This window comes from Triticum urartu, chromosome 3 (genome assembly GCF_003073215.2).
Source record: "Triticum urartu cultivar G1812 chromosome 3, Tu2.1, whole genome shotgun sequence".
Taxonomy (NCBI): Eukaryota; Viridiplantae; Streptophyta; class Magnoliopsida; order Poales; family Poaceae; genus Triticum; species Triticum urartu.
This window is the reverse complement of record NC_053024.1, coordinates 282,492,982-282,505,246: the sequence shown is the minus strand read 5'-3', so window position 1 is coordinate 282,505,246 and position 12,265 is coordinate 282,492,982.

Sequence of the window (12,265 nt, the reverse complement as noted above, 5' to 3'; positions counted from 1 at the left end):
TCACCATATTCCCTAGAGTGTGGTTGAAAGCAAGCGTGAGGAATTCCGCAACCTGAAGCAAGGCTCTTTGTCTGTCTATGAATACAACAAGTTGTTTCAGAAGCTCGCCTGCTTTGCTAAGCAGGACGTACCTGATGAGAAGAGCATGATATAGCAGTTCAGGGGTGGTCTCAGAGAAGAAATCCAGCTAGCTCTTGTTCTCTTTGAGCCCTTGAGGTACGATGAGTTCTACAACATGGCATTGAAGCAAGAGGCTGCTCAACTGAGGTGTGATGCTTCCAAGAAGCGAGTTAGAGACACTACTCCTTCTTCCTCTACTCAAGTGGCCAAGCAGCAGAAGTATTGGCTTCCTCCTCCTCCGTTTCGTCAGCCGTTTCAGAAGAGAAAAGGTGGCAGTGGATCTTCCCACCCACCCAACCCTGGTTTTCAGAACAAGACTTCGTCTCAAGCTCCAAGATCGAGTGCTCCGTACCACCGTCCGCTTTCAGAGGTCACGTGCAACAAGTGCCAACAGAAGGGTCACTATGCCAACAAGTGTTTCAATCAGAGGCGCCTCCCTCCTCCTCCTCCTGTGAGATCGGCAAGTACAGCTGTGGTCAAGCATAACCCCAAGCACGCCAAGGTCAACTTGATGAACGCAGCTCAGTCAGAGGAATCGTCAGATGTCATCATGGGTAACCTTCCTGTTAATGATGTTCCTGCAAAAGTTCTTTTTCACACTGGTGCATCGCATTGTTTCATCTCGAAACCTTTTGCATCTAAGCATGAGTTGACTTCCCAAGTTATGCATAAACCGTTAGCAGTTGTCTCTCCGGGTAAATGTTTGCTCGCTAACCACGAGGTTCCGGATATTTCTATCATGATGGGTGATTTCAAGTTTTTTGCTTCTCCAATGATTCTTGGTAACTCGGATATTGATCTTATTCTCGGGATGGATTGGCTTTCTAAGCACAAGGCTCAACTTGATTGTGCAGCCAGGCAGATTCAATTGACCCATTCGTCTGAGGCTGTAATTGTCTTTGCTGCTCGGGATAATACCATCCGTCTATTTTCTCTCAATGAGAAGGGTGAACTGGATGCTATCTCACAAATTCCAGTCGTTTGCGAATATCAAGACGTCTTTCCAGAAGAGCTTCCAGGAATGCCTCCGCACCGGCCAGTTGAATTCGTCATCGATCTTGAGCCTGGCACGGAACCAGTGTGCAAGCGTCCTTACAAGCTCGGACCTGAAGAGTTGAAGGAGCTGAAGAAGCAACTCGATATTCAAGAGAGAATGGGTCTCATCCGGCCTAGTTCTTCTCCTTGGGGTTGTGGTGTTCTTTTTGTGAGGAAGAAGGATGGAACAGACTGACTTTGTGTTGATTACCGTCCATTGAACAAGAAGACTATCAAGAACAAATACCCACTTCCCAACATCAACGAGCTGTTCGAACAACTCAAAGGTGCCCAAGTATTCTCCAAGCTTGATCTCTGTAAGGGTTATCATTAGATTCGAATCCGTGAGCAAGATATTCCCAAGACGGCTTTCAGGACAAGCTATGGTTCATATGAATACACTGTCATGTCTTTTGGCCTCGTCAACGCTCCTCCGACTTTCTCTCGCATGATGAACTTCATCTTCAACGCCTACACCAATGACTTCGTTTTGGTCTATCTCGACGACATTCTGGTTTTCTCGAAGAACAAGGAAGATCATGCCAAGCTGTTGCATTTGGTACTCGATAAACTCAGGGAACACAAGTTCTACGCCAAGTTCTCCAAGTGCGAATTTTGGCTCGATGAGGTTCTTTATCTTGGTCATATCATCTCTGCCAAGGGCATTGCGGTGAATCCTGAGAAGGTGTCTGCAATTGTGAATTGGGAACCTCCTTAGAACGTGAAGCAACTCCGTAGCTTCCTCGGTCTCGCAAGCTATTGTCGAAGATTCATTGAAAACTTTTCTAAGATCGCGAAGCCTCTCTCAAATCTACTCCAGAAGCACATCAAGTACGTTTGGTCTCCGAAATGTGACATTGCTTTCAACACGTTGAAAGAGAAATTGGTCACTGCTCCAGTTCTGACTCCGCCTGATGAATCCAAGCCATACGAGGTCTTTTATGATGCCTCTCTCCAAGGTCTTGGCGCAGTGTTGATGCAAGAGAAGAAAGTTGTGGCTTATACCTCTCCCCAGTTGAAGCCCAACGAGAAGAACTACCCCACTCATGATCTCGAGTTGGCGGCAGTTGTGCATGCTCTTTTGACTTGGAGACATCTCTTATTGGGAAGAAAAGTGGACATTTTCACTGATCACAAGAGTCTCAAGTACATCTTCACTCAGCCTAATCTCAACCTCAGGCAGACTCGATGGGTCGAAATGATTCAAGAGTATAATCCGAGTATCGAGTATACTCCAGGCAAGGCCAATGTGATTGCTGACGCATTGAGCAGGAAGGCTTACTGCAACAGTCTGATTCTCAAGCCTTATCAACCCGAGCTTTGTGAAGCTTTCCGCAAACTTAATCTGCAAGTTGTTCCTCAAGGTTTCCTCGCCAACCTTCAAGTCTCTCCTACCTTGGAAGACCAGATTCGCCAAGCTCAGCTTCTTGATGCTATGGTGAAAAAGGTGAAGATTGGGATTGCCAAGAGTCAACCCAAGTACAAGTGCTACCGCCTTGATGACAAGGATACTCTCTTCTTCAAGGATCGTATTGTTGTGCCCAAAGGTGACCTCCGTAAAGTGATCATGAATGAGGCTCACAATTCTCTCCTCTCCATCCACCCTGGGAGCACGAAGATGTATCAGGACCTCAAGCAGGCTTATTGGTGGACTCGAATGAAGCGCGAGATTGCTCAATTCGTGAATGAATGTGATGTCTGCAGAAGAGTGAAGGCAGAACACCAAAGGCCAGCTGGTCTCCTCCAACCTCTTGCCATTCCAGAATGGAAGTTTGACCACATTGAGATGGACTTCGTGACTGGGTTTCCAAAGTCCAAGCGTGGCAATGATGCTATATTCGTTGTCATCGACAAACTCACTAAAGTGGCTCACTTTCTGCCTATCAAAGAGTCAATCACTGCAGCTCAATTGGCGGAACTCTATACCTCTCGAATTGTCTCTCTGCACGGTATTCCACAAGTGATCTCTTCAGACCGTGGCAGCATCTTTACCTCCAAGTTTTGGGATTCTTTTCAGAAGGCCATGGGCACCAACATCCGCTTCAGCACAGCTTTCCATCCTCAAACTAGCGGTCAAGTCGAGCGTGTCAACCAGATTCTTGAAGATATGCTCAGGGCTTGTGTGATCTCCTTCGGCATGAAGTGGGAGGATTGTCTTCCTTATGCTGAATTCTCCTACAACAACAGTTTTCAAGCAAGTTCGGGCAAGGCCCCATTTGAAATTTTGTATGGCAGGAAGTGCCGTACCCCTCTCAACTGGTCTGAAACCGGTGAACGTCAGCTTTTGGGTAACGACTTAATCATAGAGGCAGAGGAAATGTGCAAAGTCATTCGAGATAACCTCAAAGCAGCCCAATCCCGCCAGAAGAGCTACTATGATAGTAAGCACCGTGATTTGGCCTTCGAGATCGGAGATCATGTTTACCTCCGCGTCTCTCCTATGAAAGGTACTCGCCGCTTCGGTATCAAAGGGAAGCTTGCCCCCAGATACGTGGGACCTTTTAAGATTGTCAGCAAGAGAGGCGACCTCGCCTATCAACTCGAGCTTCCTTCAAACTTTGCAAATGTTCATGACGTGTTCCATGTCTCTCAGCTCCGAAAGTGCTTCAAGACTCCTGACCGCACCGTCAACTTCGAGGACATTGAGCTCCAAGAAGATCTCTCTTATCGTGAGCACCCCATTGCTATTCTTGAAGAGATTGAACGCAAGACTCGCAACAAGTCAATCAAATTCCTCAAAGTCAAGTGGTCACACCATTCCGACAGTGAAGCTACCTGGGAACGCGAGGATCATCTCTGTTCTGAGTACCCGGCGTTCTTTCAGTCCTAGATCTCGGGACGAGATCCTTTCGTAGTGGTAGAGTGTTGTAACACCCCAGATGTAATTTACCCAATATGTAATCCAACTCTTGCCGTTTCCGGCGTTAAGTTATTTTATTTTCTCGGGTTCGGGTCTTTGTCTCCGTGTGTTGTTGTCGTTGTCATGCATCTCATATCATGTCATCATGTGCATTGCGTTTGCATACATGTTCATCTCATGCATTCGAGCATTTTCCCCGTTGTCCGTTTTGCATTCCGGCGCTCCGTTCTCCTCCGGTGGTCATTTCTACTTTTCTTTCGTGTGTGGGGATTAAATATTTCCGGATTGGACCAAGACTTGCCAAGCAGCCTTGGTTTACTACCGGTAGACCGCCTGTCAAGTTTCGTACCATTTGGACTTCGTTTGATGCTCCAACGGTTAACCGAGGGACCGAAAAGGCCTCGTGTGTGTTGCAGCCCAACACCCCTCCAAGTTGGCCCAAAACCCACCAAAACCCTTTCCATCATCTAGAGCGTTCGATCACGATCGCGTGGCCGAAAACCGCACCTCATTTGGATTCTCCTAGCTCCTCCTATGCCTATTTAAAGGCCCCCTGAAATTTCTCCTTCCCCTTCCTCCCGAAACCCTAGATCCATCCTTTGTCGCGCCGGACACGTCCAAACCCCTCCGGACAAACCGCCGCCGCCAACCAGGGCGCGCCACGTGGTGCGGGCGCCCCACATCGCCGCCGACTCCGCGCGGGCCCGCTCGGCCCGTGGCCGGCCCCTGCGGCTCGGGATCCGCCGCCGCCGCCCGGGGCTTCGTCTCCCTCGCCCCGCCGCCTGGAACACCGCCGCCACCGCGCCTTCGCCGCTCGGCCTCGCCGCCGGGGAGCTCCACCGCGGCGGCTCCTCTCGCCGCCCGACCTTGCCGACGACGCCCGCGCCTCACCGCCCCGCCGCCTCTCCATCTCCGGCCGCCGCGTCGCCGCGCACCCCTCGCCGGAGGACCCGAGCTCCACCGCGGCCACCTCGCCGTCCGGTGAGCTCCGGCCTCCCCTGCTTCGACCTCCCCGGCGAACTCCGTCGACCGTGCCGCTACAGTGCCCTCTAGATCCAGATCCGGATCGGGTTGACTTTTTGCCCGAAACACTAATATTTTGCTATGTTCATCATGTCGTAACTTTGCATCGGTAACTCTGTTTTGGGCATATAGTATATCAAAATGTTTGTCTCAGAGAACACATCATTTTATCTCATTGCATCATTTTCATTTGAGTTCATCTTGATGCCCGAAATGCTGTTGGAAGAGTGCTATTTGAGATAATTGTCAGATCTGCTGCTCTAATTAGATATTTGTCATTTTTGTCATGATTATTGTGTGCATGATATGCCCCTGAGCTCTTCATGAGTTTTGTTATATGTTTTGCCATCTATCCAGAGGTGCAACCCATGTATTTTTGTGATGTGTGTGGTGACTAGCACAAGCTTGCAAAGTGGTGCATTCGTTAATGCTGATTTCAGGGACTTAGCATTTCCACTAAGTCCTTGATATGTTTACCTCATGATGCCATATGTTCATGTTGTTTCCTAGTGATCCGTGCCTCTTTTGAGGATGATCACTAAGGATGTTTTGTTAATCTTGTAGTGCTCTATCCATTCATGTCCTTGTTTGCAATTATGGAGCACCCTAGCTTGAGTCAATCGAGCTCTACTTTTGCTATTTCGTGAATCTGGGCAGATTGTCTACTTGTTAGCGATTTTGCCGAGGATGTTGTAGTTGATCCGTGCATGCTATGTTATTGTTCTTGCCATGTCTAGCTTGTATTTTGTGTATTCTGGATGGGTGTATGCTTAGTTTGTCATGACATGCTCTGTAGTGAGTGCATCGAGCTCGTAAACATGCCTACTTGATATCTGTTTCAGCATGCTTCAGTTTTCACTAAGTCTGAGAACTGATTATGTTTTTGCCATGTTCACATGCTTGCAAATGTATTTTCTGACCCCTTTTGGCTCAAGGTCACTAAGGGACTTTTGTTAAGCTCTTTGAGTAGCTCCATGCCATGCTTTACTTTGCCATGTTCAGGTCCTGTAGCATATAGTTTTCATGCTCCAAAGAGTGCTATCTGATCTGAAATTCCAGATAAGTGTTAATTTCACTAAGTCTGAAATCTGTTTACCAAATGCATTTTTGCCATGCTTGTTTGAACCTGTTAATGGATGAATTGGCCGTAGCTCAGTGCTAGTCTTTTGTTAAGCATCATGAATGGATCCCTGCCATGTATTTTGTTGCCATTTTTGGGTGCTGTAGCATGTTCATCTTGTTGCATTTAGATGGCTACTTGCTGTAAATCGCAGAACGTGGCCATATTTGAATTGCTTGCCATTTCCAAACCGTAACTCCGATTCCGGCGTTCTTTATATCGTTTTCAAGGGATTTCATCTCACCTTTCCAGTGGCACACTTGGATTTCCAAGTTGAGGCCAGATTCTTGCATCCCTTGTCAAATCTTGCATATGCATCACATATTGCATCCCGCATAGCATACCATCTTTGCATCTTGTTGTTTGAGTTTGCACGTGGTTGATTGTGTCCTTGTTACTTGTTTGTCTTGTTTGGGTAGAGCCGGGAGACGAGTTTGCTAACGAGGAGCCCGTTGAGTTTGCTTTCGAGGATCCAGTCAACTCTGACAACTTTGCAGGCAAGATGATCATACCCTCGAAATCACTACTATCTTTGCTATGCTAGATGCTCGCTCTTTTGCTATGCCTATGCTACGATGCCTACCACTTGCTTATCATGCCTCCCAAATTGCCATGTCAAACCTCTAACCCACCATGTCCTAGCAAACCGTTGGTTGGCTATGTTACCGCTTTGCTCAGCCCCTCTTATAGCGTTGCTAGTTGCAGGTGAAGATTGGAGACCGTTCCTTGTCGGAACATTATTTACTTGTTGGGATATCATTATATTGCCATGTTATCTTAATGCATCTATGTACTTGGTAAAGGGTGGAAGGCTCGGCCTCTCGCCTAGTGTTTTGTTCCACTCTTGCCGCCCTAGTTTCCGTCATATCGGTGTTATGTTCCCGGATTGTTGCGTTCCTTACGCGGTTGGGTTATAATGGGAACCCCTTGATTGTTCGCCTTGATTAAAGCTTTTCCAGCAATGACCAACCTTGGTTTTACCGTTTGCCACCTAGCCTCTTTTCCCTTGGGTTTCCGGAGCCCGAGGGTCATCTTATTTAACCCCCCCCCCCGGGCCAGTGCTCCTCTGAGTGTTGGTACACCTTGTCAGCCGCCGGTGGCCACCAGGGGCAACTCTGGGCTGGCCTACCGGAAGTTTGGACAATCTGAGTGTGCCCTGAGAACGAGATATGTGCAGCTCCTATCGGGATTTGTCGGCACATTTGGGCGGTGTTGCTGGATTTGTTTTAACTTGTCGAAGTGTCTTGAAGAACCGGGATACCGAGTCTGACCGGAACGTCTCAGGAGGAGGTCTATTCCTTCGTTGATCGTGAGAGCTTGTCATGGGCTAAGTTGGGACTCCCCTGCAGGGATTTGAACTTTCGAAAGCCGTGCCCGCGGTTATGGGCAGATGGGAATTTGTTAATGTCCGGTTGTAGATAACTTGAACCTTAACTTAATTAAAATGAATCAACCGAGTGTGTTACCCTGATGGTCTCTTCTCGGCGGAGTCCGGGAAGTGAACACGGTGTTGGAGTAATGCTTGCGCAGGTTGTTCTCTAGTTTTCCGTTCACGCTTTGCCTCCTCTTCTCGCTCTCTTTTGCGAACAGGTTAGCCACCATATATGCTAGTCGCTTGCTGCAGCTCCACTTATTTTCCCTTGCCTTACCCATTAGCTTAAATAGTCTTGATCGCGGGGGTGCGAGATTGCTGAGTCCCTGTGGCTCACAGATTACTTCCAAACCAGATGCAGGACCTGATGACTCCGTTCAAGATGACGCGCTTGAGCTCAAGTGGGAGTTCAACGAGGACTCACGCCGATACTACGTGTCTTTCCCTGATGATCAGTAGTGGTGCCCAGTTGGGGTGATCGGGACCGTGTCGCATGTTGGGTTGTTCTTCTATTTTGGCGCCGTAGTCGGGCCATGAGTGTTTGAATGTTGTAATGCTATTTATGTACTTTGATTGACGTGGCGAGTGTAAGCCAACTATGTATCTCCCCTTTTTTATCTATATTACATGGGATGTTGTGAAGATTGCCTAACTTGCGACATATGCTTTCAATGCGGTTATGTCTCTAAGTCATGCCTCGACACGTGGGAGCTATAGCCGCATCGAGGGTGTTACACCCACACACTCCTTCTTCCTCCCACAAACACCATTATCCAGCTCAAGCACGAGTTCTAGCTCATTTTGCTGCGATTTTCGATCTCCTTGCTCAAAGCACCTCTCACAAAACTGCTTTGGGGGATTGTTCCTTGGTATGTGACTCCTCCATTGGTCCAATTAGTTTTTGTTCTAGTGCTTTATTCATCGCATATTTTTGCTGCTTAGGTGACCCTGTTCTTGAGCTTACGGTCAAAAGTAGTTTTGGTGCATGATATTGCCTCTAGGCACTTGTAGGAGTAGTTGCTATCAATTTTGTTAAGTTTGGTTTACTTCTATTTGAAGTTACTAAAAAATTCAGAAACTTTTCAGAGGAAGAAATATGTTTAGGAAAATGTACCAAGGTGGTTCTTCAAGGAAACAAGGACCCAGGCTTGCAATGCGTGATGCTGACGACGAGCCACCAAGGGACGCTCTAGTGCAGCCTTGTGAATGGCCTTCAGAGGACTTCATGGATCGAGCGGGAATTAAGGAAGAATTTAATGCATATTTGCGTAATGCTGATCTTGTGAGCTTCGAGGCAGAAAAATGCCGTCAGTACCACTATCTCACTAGTTCCTTTGTGAGGAGGTTTGAATTTTCATCTCCACGTAATTCTCAAACTGTCCTGTTTGATCTTTATGAAAATTCTTACACTATGGACTTAGAGGACTTTACCACTGCTTGCAAACTTCCACAATGGGGTAGTGCTAGTGAACCTCGCAAATCTGAATTTAGAGATTTTCTTGCTAATATAACTGTGGGGGAATCTAGAGATATAGCACAAGCTACCATAGGGAGCATTCACTTTCCTGCTATACATTATTTTGCTCTCTTCATAGGTAGATGCATTAACGGTAAAGATGAAGCATGTCACATGTGTGTCCCTGACCTCAGTATTCTTAGGAGTGCTGTGTTAGGAGATAAATCTTATAATTTGGGAGCCATTGTTGCACGTAGGTTGCACCTTAATAGATTTAATGGAGATTTCTTCGGTGGAATTTATGCAACCCGCATAGCTAATTTCTTGGTATAACCATACATGAGGATGATATTGAGTTGCCTCCTACTTATTTGGATTATGAGGCTATGGTTTGTCATCAGTTTGTTGAGAGGAACGATCAGTTCCTCCAGTACTGACTTATTTTTGACAGACGACGCACCTATCACGTCGCTCTCCCTGCTTCTACTTTCTTTGACTTTCAGGCAAAAGGGAGATAGTTTGTAACCAGAGAGGAGGCGGAAGAGTATAAGAGGAGAGCTGAGATAGCTCGCCTCCAAGCTGTAGCCGATGCAATGACTGCTGCATCTCAGTACGACCCAACTACAACTTTGGATATCCGCCAGGCCATCCGTGCCATTAGACCAACTTAGGCCAAAAGCCTAAGCTTGGGGGAGTACGTATTTCTCACCGACATTACATTTATGTTCACACACTCATTACTAGATGTCGGTGCTCATACTTTTTCACTGTATTATCCATGCTAGTTTATTTCCTTTTTTATTGCTTTCTTCTTGTGTGTTTAATAAACCTTAAGAAAAACAAAAAAAATTAGTTGTAGCTTTTAATTAGTTTACTTCCCATGCTTGTAGTAGTAATTAAAAAGAAAACCCCAAAAGATTTCCTGTTCTTCTTTTGCTTATTGGGAGCTTTCCCGTGTATATTGAAAGTGCGTTATATCGACCATAGGGGGGGGTGAATAGGCGATTTTTATGAAAGTCTTCAAAACGTGGAAGTTATGAAGACAAACAGTAGAGATATGCCTATCACTTTGCAGCGGAAGTTAGATTACACTAGGCAAGCCATGGTCAAGTATTCAATAGAGTGAAAACACAATGACAAATAGCTGCAGTGTAATAAGGATCAGGTAGGAAGAAGTTATGAAGCCAAACAGATCATACAGTCACGTTGTGAAGACAGAAGATATAGCAAGCATGCAATGACTTCACAATGAGTAATAGTAAGTAAAAGGAAGTGAAGATGAAACCAGTGACTCGTTGAAGACAATGATTTGTTGGACCAGTTCCAGTTGCTGTGACAACTGTACGTCTGGTTGGAGCGGCTAGGTATTTAAACCAAAGGACACACAGTCCCGGACACCCAGTCCTGAACACGCAACTCAGGACACCCAGTCCTCACCGTATTCTCCTTGAGCTAAGGTCACACAGACCTCGCCCAATCACTCTGGTAAGTCTTCAAGGTAGACTCCCAAACCTTCACAGACTTCGTTCACCGGCAATCCATAATGTCTCTTGGATGCTCAGAACGCGACGCCTAATCGGCTGGAGGATGCACAATCCTCAAGTGTGATAAGTCTTCAGATCACTCAGACAAGAAGACTTAAGTGATGCCCAATTCTCTCTGGCTCTGGGTGGTTAGGGCTTTTCTCCTCGCTAGGAATTTTCTCTCAAAGGCTTCGAGGTGGGTTGCTCTCAAACGACAAAAGCCGTGCACTGAAATCTGAGCAGCCAACCGCTTATGGTTGTAGGGGGTGGACTATTTATAGCCACTGGGCAACCCGACCTGATTTGTCCGAAATGACCCTGGGTCACTAAGGAATTGACACGTGTTCCAACGGTCAGATTTCAAACTCACACGGCAACTTACTTGGGCTACAAGCAAAGCTGACTTGTCCGACTCTGGACAAGATTTGCTCTCATAGTCTTCACTCGAAGACATAGGTTTTGAATTAGGCATCACTTCAGTCGTTCTGACTGGTTCTCTTGGACCCCACTTAATAGTACGGTGGTTCCTATGACTCAACACAAATGAAAAAGAACTACGAAAGTCTAAGTCTTCGAGTTCCATAGGCTTCACGTGGTGTCTTCTCTTGTCATAGTCTTCAATGTGAATATCTTCATATACCAGCATTGACTTCAATGTCTTCGTACATTTTTAGGGGTCATCTCTGGTAGTAAAACCGAATCAATGAGGGACTTCTACCTGTGTTATCCTGCAATTCTCACAAACACATTAGTCCCTGAACTAGGTTTGTCGTCAATACTCCAAAACCAACTAGGGGTGGCACTAGATGCACTTACAATCTCCCCCTTTTTGGTGATTGATGACAAACTAGTTGAAGTTTTCAACGGGGAATATCATTTGTGAAATTGTGAAGGAATTGTCTTCGTAAGCTGCAAGGGCTCCCCCTGAAGATGTGCATATAAGTAATTTGCTTTTGGAATGCAAATGCACATGGCAGGTTGTACTTGTGAAGATCCACTTCAACTTATGATGACAATCCACTATGCATGTAAAAGTATATGAAGATAATGACATGCATAATGAAAAATGGACGTCTGCAGAATGATCTAAGTGCGGAATTTATCGTCGCACATGCGGAATTTATCTTCGCAAAACAAAGTGGCAAACAAGTAGTAGACGACCATCGAGTTTAAGTGTTACAACTCAAGGAAGCAAATGTAGCAAAACGGGAGTTGTAAGCATGAAGCAAAATATAGCAAAAAAAAGGCACCCGCCCATATTGACCCGCTTGAAGACTATAAACATCATATGCTTCTCCCCCTTTTGTCAGTGAGGACCAAAAAGGTTTGAAGACATAGAGTTTTCTACTCGTTCCCATGAGCAGCAGGGTCGTTGGAGGTGTTTGGCGGTGCAGAAGAGCTTGGTGCAGAGTCGACGCGTGCTGAAGAAGGTGGCGGTGTTGTAGCATCGTCTTCTTCGTCGATGATTCGGGCAGTCACTGTGGCAGCAGATGAAGAGAACTCAGAATCTTCAAGGGATGGAGTTCTGCGCAGCACAACCCTGCGAGGAGGCGTGGAGTCAAATTTGAAGCGCTCTGTGAAGCCATCCTCTTGAAGATCAGCTTCAGGACACAGCATCGTGAGTCCTTTCCAGGTGCGGCAACAGGTTTCATGTGCAACGAATGCATTCTTGGTGGCAAGATTTCTAATGCGATTTACATCCACCATGATGCGCTTCAGCCAGTCATGATGCCTATCCTGCTTTTGATGAAGTGCC